Source organism: Chiroxiphia lanceolata, chromosome 1, assembly GCF_009829145.1.
Source record: "Chiroxiphia lanceolata isolate bChiLan1 chromosome 1, bChiLan1.pri, whole genome shotgun sequence".
In the NCBI taxonomy this organism is placed as follows: domain Eukaryota; kingdom Metazoa; phylum Chordata; class Aves; order Passeriformes; family Pipridae; genus Chiroxiphia; species Chiroxiphia lanceolata.
Window position 1 is genome coordinate 45711762 of NC_045637.1, and position 19963 is coordinate 45731724.

The window sequence follows — 19963 nt, forward strand, 5'->3', positions numbered from 1 at the left end:
TTGCAGGTTCTCAGCACAGGAAAGACATAGTTCTGTTGGAGTGAGTCCAGAGGCAGACCTCAAAAGTGATCAAAAGGTTGAAACACCTCATAGGTGAGACAGCTGGGACTGCTCTGCCTAGAGAAGAGAAGGCAGACCTTATTGAAACCTTTCAATATATAAAGAGGGCTCATAAGAAAGATGGGGAGAAGCTTTTTCAAGGGGCATGTAGCGACAGATCAAGCAATAGTAGTTTTAAATTGAGAGGGGATTTAGATTAAAGATAGAAAATCTTTACTGGTGGGGAGGCATTGGAACAGTTTTCCTGGAGAAGTCATGGATGCCCCATCCCTGAAAGTGTTCAAGGCTAGGTTGGATAGAGCTTTGAGCAACATGACTTGGTGGAAAGTGAACTTGCCTGTAGCAGGGGTTTGGACTAGATGACATTTAAGTTTCCATCCAACCTAGAGCATTCTGGTGATGATACTTATTACGATCATCATGAAGATGCTGATGGCATTATGTATTTTATCATTGTATTTATACAGGAAACACTTTCAAAGTGGCATCATTTAAATTTATGCATTTTATTTTTTAATTTAATATGATTTAGAAAAATAAATTTTAAGTATCCTGGCATTGGCATGGTTTCCTGTAATGTCAGTTGCCTATGAGCAGCATGGCACTTTTTAGCAAGAAGTTCCAAGACCATCATATATTTGTTAGTAGATAAATCAATCCATTTTCAATGTTTACTTGTTAGCTTAGAGGAATGTTTACATAAACATTAAAAAGTAAAACTATACTTGACACTTTAATCCAGAACATGGCACAGTACTGTAGTCTTTCTCAGCATTACGTACAACAGCAAGTGTTCTTTTCTCCACACTATTTCTTATAGCAGGCTTTTCTGTGTGAAAAATATTAGTAGTACTTCCTGTCATTGCAAAACTATTGGAAATACTGTTATACTCCTGACAAGTCTATCAGAAGTGAAGGTTTCTGGCATTTTGCTGGTGCTCTCAAAACTGACTAAAACATAGAATTATATATATAAAATATATTAACCACTATAAAAGAATTATTTCTCATAGGCATTATCTAGGAATTGTGACTAGTTTAGAGTATTAAAATACTCTCTGAAGTTATTTATCATGGTCTTTTCATTTTCCCGAACTCTTTCCAAAACTGGAAGATGGTACAAGGTTTTTAAATTCTAGAATACATTTTAAATATTTGCCTAATAAATTAAATTGTAAATTTTATATTACAATTATTTCTACCTTGGAATTTTATTATCTTTAATTAAACCATATCAGGCAAAAATTTCCAAACCCATCATCCATAGTATCTGTACTTGAAGGTGTATAAATAAATCATCTTACATCCCGCTGCACAAGACATTTTTTAGTCTTCTGTTTGCTACACCACATATGACTTTTTCAGCATGTCGGCTTCTGTAATCCTTCTTCCTTTTAGTGAATCTCACCTGCAGGACTAAAAAGAACTTTCTGTATTCTAGTATTCTAGTAAGGATTCTCAAAGCATTCAAAATTGTGAAGTCTGTTTTGCATAAATCCACACTTAATCAACTTATCAGTAACGTATGTTAAGATACTATATCTTGTATAAGCATTCATAATGCTACAGTAGTTCCTAGAACATGCCTAAAACATTTACAAACAAGCAAGTTTACATATATCAAAGGTTTGTTTGCCAAACATAGATTTCTCCAAATCCTAGGTCAATTGACCTATAAAAAAGCAAAATATCACATGAGACTACTATCAGAGAGAAGATTTTTATTAGACAGAAATTATTTTTATTTCTATTTAAAAAATTAAGTTAGGATTTATTGGAATAAAGTTAATTATATCCCTGAGTATGAGTGTGCTGTCTCCAGTCCATAGTGATTGTCACAGAAGCCTAAATGATGTATTAGTGGTCTAAAAACATTTCTGAAGGTAAGATTTGAAATATCATATTTAGATCTACTTTTATGACCTTTTATAATACGTTCATCATGATTTTTAACTAAGGCTTAGCAATCAAATAATCTCGTTGATCTAAAGGAACGATTTGCCATAAATATTTATCAACATAAATCAGACTGTGCATCCAGGTGTTCTGGAAAAAATGTTGCATATTTAAAAAGTGTATAATTATCAGTGCTCTAAATATTGCTGTAGCCATTTCTCCAGTAGTTCTGCTATTGAAATCAAAACAGGCATCTAGTTTCATTTAATTTCTGTTCATTTGTCTGTAGTTTGAGATGATCCTGGAACATGACTAATTTGCAAAATTTTTGAGTGGCTTCTTACTCAGCACAAGGAACATGTATACATATATATATGGATACTCCAATTATAACTGAAATTGAACTTATTTTGGAGACAATCTCATGTTAGTTTCTTAATGTCAGGTCTGTATATCTAGGTAACATTCACATTTATTTGGCATTTCTGCTTTAAAATTCTTTTTTACCTCCTAACTAGCCACAAATATTCAATTCACCTCAAAAAAAAAAATCCTTCCTCTTTCTGTTTTCGTAGGTTAACTTTAAACATGCATGAGATTTTAGTTTTCTGTCTCTGGCTTCAAAGAATCTTTTAGAAACTTTGAAAGAATTAAAGAACTAAGTTAATACTGCTTGATGGTAAGTCGTTTAAATGTACACTTAAGATGACTTTCTCAAGATCTATTTAGACCACTAACAAAAATAGAGATTAAAGTCAATAGCTTTTTATTTTAGATTGTATAACTTAATCATAGATTATCTTCACAAACAGCTTTCTCTAGGTACCTTTTAATAAAACTACTGACTTTATTCAGAACATTAATAAACACTTGGCCCTGAAAACATGTTAAGATTTTGGAACTGTTGGTTCATTTCCTTGGCTCATCATTTGCCTTTACCCACCTTTGCTTTAAATTGTAGGGGCCATTACTTTTCATCACACAATTTATTTCCTTCTTGATGATTAAATTAATAACATTTTCCAAAATTGTCAGAAAGGAAAACTTTAGTGACAAGTACAATGCATCATTCACTAGGAGCTTTAGCAGGCTGAAAGATTAACTGAATTATTATTCTATACCAACTTCTGAGAAGGAAGGAACACACAAAAAGGCAAACCATTTCTTGCATTTAAAATCTGCAAAGAAGCCTCTCTCTGCTGTATACGAGTCAGAGGAACCCAAAATGGAAATCCAATTTTCATAACAAATTTACTACTTATGGGAGCAATAAAGCTGTGGGAAAGATAAGTTTTATAGAGACAGTTTTAAGCAGGGATATGAATGGCCATTGTAAATTGTGATTATCAAAATTAATCAGTAGGTATTTTTATTTAGAGATATCAGGCAAAAACATAGTGGGTTGTAAATATATGTGTTTAAATAGAAAATACATATAATTATGGCTACAATCAAGAATCAAAGAATCAAAGAATTGTCACTGGGTGTGACTTACTAACTAATGAAGAAGAAGGACCAAGGTGGGAAACACAGATCTTTTTCCCTTTTTTTCCAGGTGAATAATGCAAAGTGTTCTTAGTCTAGTTCATCATTTGTTTTTCTCATTGTCTTCTACAGCTGGCCACTAAACTGCCTCTTTTGTTAGGTAACACCTAGAGAATCCCCAAAGTAATAAAGAAGTCTGGGGAGAAGGTCAGGAGGTCTCCCCATATCAGTGAAGGAAAATAGGCTGTTCCTTGCCATAATCCTAACTGGAACATATATAATTTTTTACAATTGGACAGGTATGAATGAAGAACAAATGGTGGAATCACCTCAGTGTTTTACTTCTATTTATTGCCAAAACAGATTTTGAAAATAAAAGGAAGGTTGAAGAATATAAATAATTTATATACTATTTATATATTGCACAGGCTTTCCAAAGTTGATCATTATTAAGACACAAAAAATAAACTACTAGTGGTATCACTTTCAGAAAAGATTATTCCCAGAGTCTAAGGAGAAAACCACCAAAAAATAAAAAAACAAATACAAAAAAGAAACCACCCCAAAAGGAAGAAAACTCTCTAAACTTAGTGGTTGACTGATGACTTGAAAAATGAAGTTTGTGTTATCATTTTATTTACTTATTAATATTATATTTATCAATATTTATTTCCTAATATCATTACTTAAGGCATATGTTGTTGTACCTGAAAACATGTTTTCTCATTCTTCTTGTGCCTAAATATGTCAATATGAAGGATAATTAATAACAATATTTCCTTATAAATTATGCATTGCATAAAATTCATGAAGTTTCTTTATTCAGATGACATATGGTATTCACTGGTTCCGCAAGTTCAATGTATATAAAATTAAAAGGTATTTACAAATCTCTGTTTTCAATTTGTAGCAAATCAATATAAATTTCTATTCTTTCTCAGAAAAGTAAATATGGAGATTAATTTTTATATTTTTGTGCTTTTCATTATTTCACCTTTCTATACCGTGTCATTTTGCACAGCAATATCCTTAGCTTTCAGGCTATCTTTGTGAAAGCATATTTTCAAATTGCTAATACCCATTATCTGTAAGAGAGTTGAAATATGTGTCTGAGCTATTTTTTCAGTTCTTTCTCCATCTTCTAATGTGTCAAAATTTGTTTTTATTTCAAGGCAAAACGAAGAACTGACATTTTTCCTCACGTAAGAGGAAAGTTCCATATTTTCATTACGGGGCAGATACGGTTTTGGCAAGAAAAAAAACTTTGTAGTGTACAAATAATATAATATAGAGAATATAATATGAATGTATTCATACAATTGATGCTGGTAAAATTCAAAAGTTAAGCAAATAAACTCAAACTAATATTCATCTGATGTGAAAATGCTGCATTTGTTTTTAGAGGAATCTCTCTAAAATAATTTTGTGGAGATTGAAATATCCTCTAAAAACATAAATATTTCCATATAGCTGTATTTTTATTATGTGTGAAATATTTTTAACCACCTCTAGAAAGTGCTTCCTCTTGTTCTAGTGATACATTCTTCCCATACTTGTTTTTCAGACTCTAAGGAAGCACCGGGGAATGCTGTCCCAGATCCCTACAAGATCTGATTCTATGCCCAGAAAATATAGTCTTAATTCCTTTTAAAAAACCACGTATTTTCCAGTCTAGCAATCTGAGTTCTTTTATATATATATTATGTTTTTTCTCTGCCTACTAGAAGTCTGTTGGTGGAAGAAAACGGTGATTAAAATGTTTTCAACACAGTTACATGATTCAGACACATACATATTCATATTAAGAAAAGATCATCTACAAAAAGAAAAGGTTGAGGCATTGCTTAGAATAAAGAGTATCCCTGCAGGTAAAATCCAGTTGCATGGAATATGTAATGTACCAGGCCTTAATTGTATTCTTTTAACATTCACAAAAGCAATATAATTTGTTTTATAAAAGAACAAATGCTTATTTTTATATCCCAGCCAGTATCACCTTTTAAACTCATCTCTATATATACCTGAGGCTTAAAGAGTTCAGGTAAAAGTGGCATTGGCAGCCCCACTTTTCCTACTAAGCTGGGGTGCACCTTTTAGAATTCATTCTCCTCTAGGACAAAACAATTATTTCTGACTGCCTTAAATTCCTAACAAGGCTCTTCTGTCTTCGACTGTATGTGACAGGATTGTGCTTATGCTACTTTGATGCTGTGGTATCATAACCCCCTACTGATTCAACGAATTTTAAAATGTTAACAAAGTTACTTGTAAGCAGTACAAAAAATGTAAAATAAAGGGTTTCTGTTTTCCGAATATGCCATTCTAGAAGGTATGCTGTGGAATTCTTGGTGCGTATATTCATCTGTTAGCAACTTATTTTCAAGATAATCATGCAATTTAATACAAGGAACTCTGCAGGAATATAAAAATTACAGTCACTCCTATTATACGGAAAGAGTTAGAAGGTGGTTTTGTTTTCTTAACTGAGAGTTACTGAGATTTTCCTATTTAAACTTTGCAAAACTTGTTTTCAACCCTAAGGCGACTTACAGTCAGTTTAATGCTCCTGTTGTTAGAAAATGAAGATACTCCAGGGATAAGACAATAAAATAAAGCCAATCTTTCCTCCACTCCAAATGCTTTCTTCCCCATAATTCACTGATACTCCTCTAAATCAGTTTATAACCCTTCGGACCTTTTAAATTACAAACTTCATATTTGTCTTGATTGAAATTAAAATAATGTTATAAATCAGAGTTATTATTTTTTCCCACTTTGCCCTTATAATGAAATATATATAGTTTTAAAAGAATAAAATACTACCTGCTATAAACTGAAGGATGGACAAGTTAAACTGCATTTGATCCAGAAATGAGTTATCTTTATGTAAAAACAACTGATGAAAAGCATATGAACTTCAATGAATGTATTTTTTTCTTCTTTTCTTAAAAATTGCACAATGTTTAAGCAAGCACAGAGAAGTAGTTTTAAGTGACAAGTAGTGTCTCATTTCCTCCAGCCAATTGTTTTATTTTCCCACCTATTCTGTTACACACTCTTAGGGAAGAAGTAAACAGATAAATGGAGGTGCAATCCAAAGGGAATTGCAGGAGGACCAATTTTGTTTTGTCTGCAGAGTTCTGCTAGCTTCATGTTGTTTATTATTGCCTTGATGTTGTTCATTACTTGCATTGTTCTGGCTCTTATCTTCTAATAGTAACCAAGACCTGTTCATACTGTTGCTGAAAGCTTATTAGAATAATAGATCAACAAAAGGGATTTATATACACGTGTTCCACAAAGGCAACATTCACGATCCTCTAACAAAAATTAGTGTAATTTTGTTATTTAATTTTGAAATATGTAACCTCATTTTAGCCTTCTGTAGTGTGAAACTATTGAAATTGACACTTCAATTGCATTTACTCATGGGTTGAGGCCCTCTGAGATTTAAACACAGGCTACTATCAAAGTAAAGCCATCTTCTCAGGTTCCTCATACCTAATTACAACAAGTAGAAAGTTTCCTCCAGAGAGGAACCACTTTTCTGCATCTGACAGGTAGAAATTAGCTGCCTAATGGAATGGAATAGTTCTGCAAATTGAGGGAGTTAAGTAGGCTTTTTTAATTTGGACTCCTTTTAAATTAGATTTTAATTTGGTTTCAAATGTGAGTTTGGTGTCACAAAGCAGTTTATTTTGGATACTTTCCAATAACTTTATATTGTTTCCTGCTGATGTATCACATGTCTAGTGTTTTAGCTAATGCTGACAAACACTGCGATTGATGGTACTTAGGTAGCTATGTATGATATCATGGACTAAGTACTCCTAAAGTGACAAAGCCATCACAGATGAAAAAAAAAAATTAATAAGCCTGATTCTACCTATTTTCATGAGTTTTGTTTTGGAGGGTTATAATTACAGATAACCTGAACATGTGTAATATGACAATCTAAGAATGCATTCCTGCACAAGCAATTTCACTATTAATTCCCTTTGCTTTTGAGGCAGATCCCTGACTTACATATGATGATGGAAAAGCTCATGACTTTACTGAGATATCACCTCTTTAAAATGTAATGTTGAAGCATAAGTGACATTATTAATTTAATTCCAAATAACTAGAAAACAAACCATCATTTTTTTTTTAAATTATGGTTTTCTCTCTTCTACCCTATATTTTTCTTTTCTTTCTTATGATTTTCTCATTTATTTCTCCTGATAGAAAAAGTTACTGAATTTATTCCAGTTCTTTTGTTTTAATATGCTAGCTTCTGACAATAGATGTTTCAGAGAAGGAAAAGAACTTGATGTTACCCAAAAATTTTCCTTATTTCACTTCTTTTGGAGTTTCATTCTCATATCTGCAGGAAGAATTGACAGGATCAATATTTTCAAGTAGTCAGTTCTGTCAAAACCCTCTATTCAGTGCTGATTACGGTAGGATGTCATCTGTGCTTTCCTGTCCTATTATGACCTATTGCAATGAGCTTTTCTCCCTCATGTATCTTTTCTGACCTCATCACTATATTTAAAGATACTCTTCTTACATGTGAGATATGTAGTTGAATGGAGGTAGTATTACACCCAGCATGGCTAGAGGAGGAATTTCTTCCAATGATATCCTGTTACACAGGTTCTGTGAAGGCGGTCAGTAACATTTCTAACCAACCCGTTGGCAATATTAAGGGAATTAAAAGGTCTGGATTGTTCCTTAAAACAGCAGTTTAACTTGTTTAGGAAATAATCCATTGCTTGCTATGTGTGAATGAGCAGAGACTGTAATATAAAGTTAGCTCCTCATATTGTAAAGCACTTTGGCTTTCTGTTACTATATTTTCTGATGAAATCCAGAGAAAAATAATCACCTTAAAATTATTAAAATAATCTGAATAATTCCGCTTTTTTCTTGTAATCTCTTAAGTTATGTCCTATAAATGGCTGTTTCATAAAAATTCAGGCTAAAAAATATACTTTTACTTGGTTTTTTTTTTGTTTTTATAAACACTATAGAGCAAGGAAATTAAATTAACAGGACATTTGCATTTGCACACAGACTCAGAATCATCATTCAATCACTGTAATGATATTAGATATCCAAGGAAACTGTTAGAATATATAGATATCGCTTTCTGTGCATTTCTGTTTCTAACTCTATATTTTTGGACACAGTGTTCAGAATGGGAAAAGTCAAAAGAAAACTTTGTAAACTCCCTCAAGTCTTCAACTATTAAATGAGGTGCTTTCTGGACTTTACTAATTTCCAGAAATTTCTTTTGTGAAGTAGTCTGCTAAATAAGCACAAAATGTAGAAATATATTTGCCTGTCTTATACTGGCAATGCAAGAGTCTCCTGAGAGAAGAAAGTGACAAATAAAAAAGAAAAAGAAAACAGAATAAAAAATTAGATCTTGTGCAATATTTTCAGACAGACAATCTAATATGAATTTGTGCCAAGACTGATAGACTGCATGTCCTTGAGAAAAGGGAAAAGAGAAATCTTTAGTTTTCCAAACATCACAAAGCAAACAAAGGTTTCTTCAGAATCCTTAATGAGAAAAGATTAACCAGCTTAAGTGCTGGAAGAAAATGAACTCTCCAACAATTATTTTGCAAAAAGCAAAAAAAATGTTTAACTGGGGCAGGTTCTGATGGCACAGAAAAAGGAAGCTCATCCTCTGTAGAAGAAAAAGTACAGCTTCATGACTTAAGCAGGCAGAATTAGAGGAGGAGGGTGTGAAAAGAAGATCTTTGTGTAAAGTAATAAGGCTAAAACACTTGGGGAAAGGAAAGAAAGGAAATAACATGCCCTAAGGATGTTTATACTTAGTGAAAAAAACATTCATGAAATAAGAAAATCAGGACAGGCAATGGGATATATGGTCGGTGATTAAAGGCTCACTGACACTAGAGAATAGATATGGGAGGGACATTGCCAGGAGAGGCTGGCTAATTAAAACTCAGCACCAGAGACAGAAAATACCCCAAGTTCTCCAAATGTCTCAGAAATCCCTTGATAGCTTATTGGCAGGTCTATAATTCACCATACAACATCAAATGCGATATATAATCTTCTGTGCTAACTGGGGATGGCCTCAAACAGCAAAACAGGTGAATCTGTCATCCAGCCCAGTCATCGCCTAGTCCTTCAATTTTCCTCCAGACTCAGAAAAATCCAATAGTTCTTAGGAAAAAAAGCTAAGGGTAGTGGTTTTGCAAGAGGGGAAGCAGGAGATTGACTTTGGAGCGATAATGTGTAAAGAGATTTAACCCATTAATCTACTTTAGTTACCCAGTACTTTTCTAAAATTTATTTTCAAGGAATTCAATTGGTGTAACCCTACATTATAAAATAGCTGTTAATTTATTTAATGGTAACCTTCTGTGTAAAAAGGTGACATTTAAAGGATTTGTGGATTTTCCAAAAAGCTGAGCTCAAATGACAGCATTTCAATGTGTACTTTGCATTAAAGTTATTTCAATATAGCACTTGGAGTAATCAAAAGGAAAGACAGCCTTGTTGCTCCAGACCTTCTGCTCCTTCTACTGGGAAAGCACAGCATAACTTTTCACAGAAATTATGACATCAAAATATTCCAGAGTAACTGAAATTCTTGTGAAAATAATGGAGTACTTTGGATGTGTTATCTCATATATATTTTTTTTCTTGGAAGGACATTGCCAACAAACTACCATAGCAACACAGAATTGAAAGGCCTGAAATACAGAAATCTTCATGTCCTTTAAATTTCTATGACTATGCTACAGATGTTGAAATTTACATACAGAGAGGAGAAAGATGGAAAGTACATAACTCTATACTATGTTCTGTATACGGATTGCAGAGTCCTTAAGGTATCTTCAAGCTCTGCCAAAAGCAGTGATGTTCTCTACTTGTGGCACACTGCACTGCCCTGCCTACAGATTGTGGCATCCCACCCTTAAGGAGAAGGGAGGACCCAAGATTCCTAGATGCTCATGGTTGAAAGGAAGGACAAAAGTGAGAGGCATTTTTTTTCCCCACAAAAGCTTACGAAGTATTATAAGCAAATTACACACTTGACATGGAAATTGATGTGTTAGTCCCTGACCTCCCAGTATTAGCACATGGCAGTGGATTTTGGATAAAGGGGTAAGGTGAATAAGAAGAGAGAAAGAGAGAGATGAATTTAAAAGGGAGAGAGAGAAAGGAAAGAGGAAAGAGAGTAAAATAAGTCACCAGTCTTGGCTCCAGCATTGATCTGGCTGAGGTGTCCAGGGTCCTGGGGCCCACACACAGACCAAGTATGCACTTGCACAGGACTGTGTTGTGCTTATCTCCAGAAACTAGAAGAAGGACGTTTGCCTCAGAAAAGTGCTGCCCTACCTCTGTATGGCCCCCTTCTCCAGCCATATCCTGTTCTTTCTCACAGCGCGTCATTGCCAACAACCCTTGGCTATAACTACAACAATCCTTAGTTGGCTCCACAGGTATCCAGCTATCAGTGTTTGAGGCATACACATTAGGCTTCTACACAATTGCACCAACTCCTTTTCTGAACTAGTAACATAGGGGTTTAATTTTAACTATTTGGGCAGTGCCTAGGAAAGTATGGGCTGCTTCCTTTTAGTACTATTCCCTCAATTGCTCTTGCGTAAATTTCAGCTTAAAAACAGAACACAGAAAATAGATACTGATTCTATCCTAATGGAGTGATGGATCCAATATCTTGAGACCCCAGAGAGATCTGGAAAAGAAGACCGGAAAGCTTCCATTGCTATTCTTGTTTAGCCCCATGTAGCTGCTGGACCAATTCAGCATCTCCCTGTCTTTAGGTTTCCCCAGGACAACGATAAAGGTGAACTGGTGAGAAATAATGCTTTTATCTTTTTTTCGTTTCTTTATAACTGTCAAGTTTTCTTACACTGCAACTTTTAACTAATATGATATCAAAATATACTACAAATAACGTTTTTTGCATGAAAGCGTATGATGTACTTCTGTTTTGGTTTTTTTCCTACATAAACAGGAGGCTAAATATGATTTAATGATAATAGCACATGAAAATAAATATTTAAAATTTCAAAACACATAGTTTATGCTCTTTATGTATTTTTAAAAATGTTATTTTTTCAAAAATTCTTTTCTTCAAATATACAAAAGTATATTTATGAATATGTGGTTCTTTTACAGCATTGGAATAGTTAACACCAAAGATTTTGATATAGTATTTCCAAAGTTTTTGTGATACTACAATATTTTACTAAAATATAACAGGGTCATGGGGAACCTCATTAAAATAAATTGATATTTATCTAACAGGCTGAGCTCTTACAAATTTATATGACTCATAGACATAAGCATCTTTATGTGAAAATGAGAAGTACTAAAAGACATGGTGAAGACAAGATTTTGTGGAGCCTCCCCAGCTGATATCTACTGTTCGTTCTTTTCTGCCCAGCAAGAAGGTTGTGATCTGTACGGGTAACTTGCAACTAGAAACAATTTAATTTTTGTTTACTCTTTTCTTTTTAATGACATAAAACCGTTGCCTTTATCCAATAAACAAACTAAGTAAACTGAAATTTTTAATAAATATTGTAGAATGGCTGATCAGTTCTGGGATTTTGGGTACTTAAAAGACACAGATGTGTAAGAGCAGGTCCAGAGGAAGGCCACAAAAAGGTTCAGAGGGTTTAAACACTGTTCCTATGAAGAAAGGTTGAACAAGTATGGAGTTGTTTTGTTTGGAGAAGAGAAGGTTCCAGGGAGAACTTAGTGCAGCCTTTCAGTCTATTAAGGGGGCCTGCAAGACAGATGGAGACAGGTTTTTTACCAGGGCCTTTAGTAACAGGTCAAGGAGCAGTGGTTTTAAACAGAAAGATTTAGATTAGATATAAGGAAGAATTTTTTATTTTTTTTTTTATGGTGAGGATGGTGAAGCACCGGAACAGGTTGCTCAGAGAAGCTGTGGATGCCTCATCCTTGAAAGTGTTCAAGGCCAGGATGGGGCTTTGAGCAAACTGGTTTAGTGGAAGATGTCCCTGCCTATGGCAAGGAGCTTGGACTACATGTCTTCAAACTTTCAGTTCCTTCCAACTGAAACCGTTTTATGATTCTACTTTCAGTTATACAGCACTAAGAAAAATATGTTCTATGACACCTGTTTAATACAATCTGATCCAACAACCAGCTGCAGTATAGTTTAAATGGATAAAACACTATACAGAAGGTCTGTGCCTAAAGTCACACATTTTAAGTGTTTTCAAATAATCCATGATGAGTTTTAAATGTTATTTTTTTTAAAATCTATAGAATATTACTACTATGCATGTTATTATTATCTGGTACTAAGAACACTCTATTCCCGAAACCCCAAAGCCTTCAGATCAATTGTATCTCAATGATATTTTGTATCATGTCATATAAGATCGTTTTTTTCCCAGAGGACTTCCAAAAATTGATTATATGCTGTTTCATCCTACTCTCTCTACAGTTACACTTAGAAATAACTACTTTGCCTTCTCTCCTTTTCATCTAGGCATTAATGATTGATATACCACTCTTCTCTTGGAGCCCTGCAAGATACAAAATAATGCTGAGTTCTAATCCATTTAAAACACAGTCAGACGGCAGCCTTTTTACCATATGAAATCATTGAAATGCCAATCCCCTTGAATAGAGACCTGTATGTTGTGAACTGTGAATGATGGTGATTGGGGAGACACTCCTTTGCTCGAATTTGCAAGATGTCATCATGAATTGGGCTCAAGAAAAAAACGTACCTTATTTCCAGGCCATATGAGAGCACTACTGAATAATGAGATACTTAAATATGAGATACCAAAGGGGGTAAAAAAGGCAAAATCCCTTACTGGAAGGGAAAAATGTTTTTAAGTTCTTCTGAAGCAGACATGTTTCTTGCCTTTGCTGCTGGTGGCATTTGTATAATATACAATTTGTATAATGTGAGAAATGCAAAGGACAGCACAGGTTAGGTCTAAAATCCAACTTTTATAGACGATTTATCTATTTATTCAAAGAATTTTGGTTCTTTTGAAGAATGTCATTACACCTACTGAACAACTTTAGACATAAGCATGAAATAACTGCCTTTTATTTTAGCTAGTCTCGTGTACTTCCTTCATCCTATGGATTCAGAAACATTAATGTCCTCCTGGTAAGAATTATGCATGGTAAACAAGGGAGTACAAACAGAGCTGCAGAAATCTTAGTCATGGCAGAGTACCAATAGATTAAAAAGTATTAAAATATTACTGTGTGAATTTCTAATGACCAATTCTTCATCGCCAGTGGATGAGCAACAAGGCTGGTGAAGGGACTCAAGCACAAGTCCTATGAGGAGAGGTTGAGGGAGCTGGGATTGTTCAGCTTGGAGAAGAGAAGGCTCAGGGGAGACCTCATCACTCCCTACAACTACCTGAAAGGAGGTTGTAGCCAGGTGGGGGTCTCTTCTGTCTCTTCTCCCAGACAGCTATCAGTAAGACAAGAGGGCATGGTCTTAAGCTCTGCCATGGGAGGTTTAGGTTGGATATTAGGAAGAAATTCTTTACAGAGAGTGTAATCAGGCATTGGAATGGGCTGCCCAGGGAAGTGGTGGATTCACCATCCCTGGAGGTTTTTAAGATGAGATTGGATGTGGCACTTAGTGCCATGGTCTAGTAACCATGGTGATAGTGGATCAAGGGTTGGACTTGATGATCTCAGAGGTCCTTTCCAACCCAGCTGATTCTGTGATTCTACAATTCTGTGATTCCATGATTCTATGTCTATCAATCAGCCTCTTAGGTGTGTGGCTGTCCTGAGCTGGGTATTTCTAGATTTTCAGTGGAAACTAAGAAAAAAAGAATAAACAGGAAAGATTCTCCCTTCATATTTCTTCGTGTTTGCTGATGTTATTAAATTTCCCCTCTTACTCTGAACAAAGCTTTATAATTAATTTGACCTTATAAAAGAATTAGCCATGCCATTTGCAGTCTCCTAATTAAAATTTCTATAAGATTTAAAAATTCATATTGGATGCTCTTAAAATAATTTTCTTTAGACGTATATATGAACTTTCAGGTACATATGCAGTTTTTATAAACTCTAAATTTCTAAGGTCTTGTCTTAGAGTACTTCTCTTGCAATCAAGGTGTCTTCTTCAACTTGCTTAAGAAGGGACCATCTACCTTATGAAAATTCATATGTTGTCCTTATAGAACATGGAAAACAGACTTTTGAGTGACTGAGCTTCAGCTGACTTTATCTTTGAACTTTAAATAGCAGAAATGTGAAGTGTGTTTTTTAAAATAAAATAGTCTGATTTAAAAACTAGTCTAAAATTTAAGTAATTAGCAATTATTTTTGCTAAAAATCTTTTGGTAAAATATTTAACTTGCAAGAATAAAATTGAATCTTGAATCAGAAACAATATTTGCTGCTTTACCCTAGAATCTACCAATTTAATTATCAAGTTTCTGTGTTAGAGAAGACAGACGTAAATTTAGATTCTCAACTAAACTTCAGGCTTAATTATATTAAGATAAATTTATCAAGCCTGGGTATTTCACAATTTATCATCTACATCCATTCTTACTCCAAATTAAAAGTAATTTTATTCCAAGGGAAAAAAATTATCAACTTTCAAAACATTTGAAATCAGAATGAAAACAGGATGGAATATTCACATGGAAAAATTAACTGAGCTATTTGAACATCTACCATGGGCTTATCTAGTAAGCTTTAATTCAAAGAAACTGCAAAATTAATCTTCTGAATCAATTTGTGTTTCTGAATGTATGTCTAAATGTTTTAGACAAGTAGACTATTTAAAAATAGTTTCAAAAGTGATTATTCACTATTTTACTTTGTGGAACTTTAATTATGGTTCCTAATTCTTGTTTACTTGGGAATGTTTGAGATAAAGCATAATAACACTATATAAAAGAACTAGTGAACCGTGTAAGTTTTGAAGACTATGTTGAAAATCTAATTTTTAATGCCTCTAATAGATTGCTTTTTTTTAATTTTAAAATGCTTTAATTTACTGAGCCAGAATTAAACTAAAGCATCTGCACTAATAGGTAAAAAAAATTGCTAAAAATAAACAACTTTAAAAGAAAATAATTAAAGGAAGGTTGAAAGAAAACAACAGCTTTGAGTACAAATTGAGCATCAAAACACTCAACAAATCATTATAGGACATCACCTTCATATGATTTCTGAAGTGAAAACTAAGACTTTTTGGAAAGTATTTTTAAAAAAATAATTTTATAAAGTGTATTTTTAACATTTTGACACTAATAAAGCTTCTGCCCAAAGCAAAATTTCATGGCTACATTAAACACCTGAAAACAAAAGGTTTGTCAGTTATGGTGTTATATGAACTTCCATTTCAGTAACGCAAGGAGCCTTATGATTATATATTTAATGGATTTTAAGTGAAACCTGTACTGTTCTACATGGAACTATGTCACCAGACTCCTGGTTATGGAACTGTGTAAAAATAACCAGTTCATGAAACATCAGAATTGAATTCCATGTCTTGCAGTAAGGCTTGCTTACCCAATCCCTTGCCACCCCAAGAAAAATGCAAGCACGCTTTTCTTCTCATATACTGTACACGTGATTTATATCAAAATTCAATCATGTTCAATTAGCACTCAAAATTTTTCAATAATTATGTTGAAGGCAACACTGGCACACACAAAGCACTAAGGGAGTCAGGGACTTAGCTGTGCATAAATTCACTAATAAGAGAAAAGGTCACAGGCTAATATTACTGAAATTTGATTAGATTTCAGATCCGTGTGTTAGAAATCAATGTTTTTCACGCTTCGGCATTTCTGCTCTGGAGTCAGCCACTCTCCAGAGCCCTGCATCTAATCAAGGCTGTACCAGTGTTACATCCTCTCCTGGGCACAAACACAGCAAGAAATGAGAGAGGCTTTACAGGTCAGAACAGGCAGGCTTTGCCATTCCTGTGCCAAGTGGTTTGAGGAGCTGAAAGGGAAAAGCTGCAGCTGCAGCGGTGAAATGAAGTAACTGTCATGTTGGTCAATGCCCACAGGAAAAGTAAAGCCAGTGCTGGGGATTTTATGCCTCTTTGATAGCTTCCAGGAGCAATCCAGTCAAACCAGGATGAGTCCACAAAGGGCTCTTCATGTACACACTGCTACTGAGTGGTTACAATTATGGGAAACATAACCTGAATTTAGTCCCACAACTAAAAAAGTCCCTGAAACAGGCATCAGAAATATGCTGTTCATATAATGTGAAAACTGACAGATAACAGGAAATAATGAAAGCTTCCTAACTCTCTAATGATCCATATGTTTTTCTGGGCATGAGTGGAAGTCTGTCAACTCCCACTGTCCCCCTTGTATTTGCCTCTACATGTTCAATCAAACAATTAAACAGATTGTCAGATGTATGGCAATGAAGTAACAGCTTTTCATGGAAGAAGAAAGCAAATGATCTGGTGAAAAAAATGTAAGTATGAAAGAAATTAATTTCCAATTGGAATTACTTCTGACTTGCACCATCAAAAGAATGTGTCATATCAACACAAAACTGATGAAGCAGAAGAGAGGATTAGGCCTATGACACTCAGAAAAAAAATCATCAATTAGAGAATGAAAATGAAGGAGAAAATTTCCCTCACAGTCAAAACTTCACCTGCTTTGCCAAGATTGCCTTACTATTGAATGATCAGTACTGACTAATTCGAGTGTAAGCCCCATGGAGCTAAGAGATGAACTGCAGTTCCCATTTGGGAAAATGGAAAGAGACACAATAAATAAACTATATTTTTATTATTGCATGCATAAAAGAAATAAAGAAAACTGCAAAAGGCAATATAGAAAAGTAGTCTTTTTCTGTACTTAGAATTAAAAGGTGGAGCAGGCTTTGGTCAGATAAAGTTAGATGTGGTCAAAGTACATTTAAAACTCCCTGGCTAAGCCTTGTCTCAGGGCAGCCTGCACTGAGTCTTCAAAAACTTTTACATATCAGATGGACTCACAAGAGAAGTCTGAAGGAAAATGCTCTTTACTTCAGGATGACTCTTGCTAGTGACAAAAAATCCTACTGACTCAGACATGCAACCTGTTTGATTCCACCTAAAATAAGCAGAATGATACCTACCACAAAGCATTCTTTAAAGTACACTTTTTCTATTTTTTTTAATACCTGAGTACAGGGAGTCCCTTTCAGGTCCTCACCTCTAAGCAAAGTTTGACCTGTGCAAACAGCTTACTTGGTAGGTGATTCTGTTGCAACCACGCCTGTGTTTTCTCCTCTGGTGTCTGCCTGTCTGGGCATCCACTGAGATTTCTAAAGCTGAAAATGCTTCCACGTTTATTCCCCAAATTTCTTCAGAAGACAAGGTATTTCTGTTCCAGGTTCCTCAGCTGGTGATAATTTGGATGTAGTTTATTTCAAAGTAAACTTCACAAAGCTTATTAAAGCTTGTTATGTAGCTCCTTTTGGCCGCTGTAAAAGTATAATCAGAGTGAACATAAGAATTTGAACACTGGTACCTTTCCTTTTTTTTCAAATACTATTAACATCAAAGCTACTAGCAAACACTTGCTGTAATTATTTCCTTTATGTTTTCTTCCTGATAGCTTTCATGTGCTTCTAACTTTCACTAACATTTCCTTTATCAATCACTGGATGCTTTTTTAAAGTTCACTTACTGCTTAAAGCACAGAGGTGAAAAAATAGCAAAACCATGTAACTATACTATTTTAAGCAGTAACTAAATTTAAGATCTTTTTTCAAACTGGGACTGACTCTTCTCATTCACATGTCCTCCTGTCATATAACATTTCATCATGTCATACTGTCCCTGGATAAAATGCACAAAATATTGGCACAGGGAACATTATAAATTAGGATTTACTGTAACCATTTTCAGCATTGAACAAGTTTTCTGCTGTTTATAGACACGATGGGGATTCTACACAGAGAATATTATCTGGAATCAGGTAGCATTCAAATACTGTCTTAAGTATTGTAGAATCATAGAATTGTTAAGATTGGAAACAGAATCCAAGATCATGGAGCCCAACCTTTGACCAGACACCACCATGTCAACTAAACTACAGCACTAAGTGACATATCCAGGCATTTCTTGAAACTCTTCCCTGGCCAGACTGTTCCAATGCTTAACTACTCTTTCAGTAAAGAAATTCTTCCTGATATCCAACCTGAACCTCCCCTGGTGTATCTTGAGGCCCTGGCCACTCGTCCTGTAGCTTGTTACTTGGGAGAAGATGTCCACCTCCACCATGCTACAACCTCCTTTCAGGTAGTTGTAGAGAGCAATAAGGTTTCCCGTGAGTCTCCTTTTTTCTAGGCTAAACAAACTCAGTTCCCTCAATCATTCCTCATACAACTTTCTAGACCCTTCACCAGCTCCATTGCCCTTCTCTGGACACACTCCAGCAACTCAATGTCCTTCTCGCAGTGAGGGGCCCAGAACTGGATACACTACTCAGAGGTGCAGCCTCACCAGTGCTGAGTACAGGGGGACAATCACTGCCCTGGTTGTGCTGGCCACACTATTTTTGGTACAGGCCGGGATGCCATTGACCTTCTTGGCCACCTGGGCATACTGCTAGCTCATGGTCAGGCACTGTCAACCAGCACCCCTAGGGCCTTTTCCACTGTGTAGCTTTCCAGCCATTCCACCCTATCCTAAGGATTGCTGGAAAATTTATACTTCCATCTGTGAAAAGGGAAGGAGATGAAATGTATGAACATAAAATTAATTTTTTTTTTAAGTAAGACACATTCTAGAGTAAAAGAAAAAAAGTATTATGCTATTCATCCCTTTATGGTTGCAACAAACATAATGGTATTAAGCCAAGGGTAAATTTGCTCAATTTTTTTTATCCATAGTATCTATTTAGCATTAGACTTTGATGATATTTGCATGTTTTCTTTTTAATTATGCAGTCTAACGCAAAAATCCTAGAATAGCATGCTACATAATTCATCATCATTATAAAGTAACATGTGTTGTAGTTTTGGGTGTGACAATTAAAATAAGTAGAATGAAAGTTTTGCAGGCATGGCTTTCTGAGACAGCTGTCATGTACTTGGCCTTATATAAAAATCAGTTGTAATGAACAATGAACAAGGTAGAGATCCGTTTATGTTAACACAGACAAGCAGCTATTACAAAGATTGGAAGTAAAGGTTTAGCATACAATAAGCATGACTCTCTAAGTTCAATTTTGAAGAATGTCTTTAAAGTACAACATGCTTTGGGTTTACTGAACTTATGCTTTTGCTATATTGACTGCATCTGTCCTCTTTCTCCTCCTGTTTTCCTATCCGACACTCCCTAGGACACTCTGCTGGTGCTGTGGAATCACAACATGGCACAGCGACAGATGGTGGTGTTACTTTAGTTTAATCTCAACATATAAATATGGAGCTCCTAAGGAAGAATGCCTTGACATTTAAAATATAGCACTTTTCATATACTAAGGATAACAGCAGTTAACTCTTTGATCTTCTGCACAAA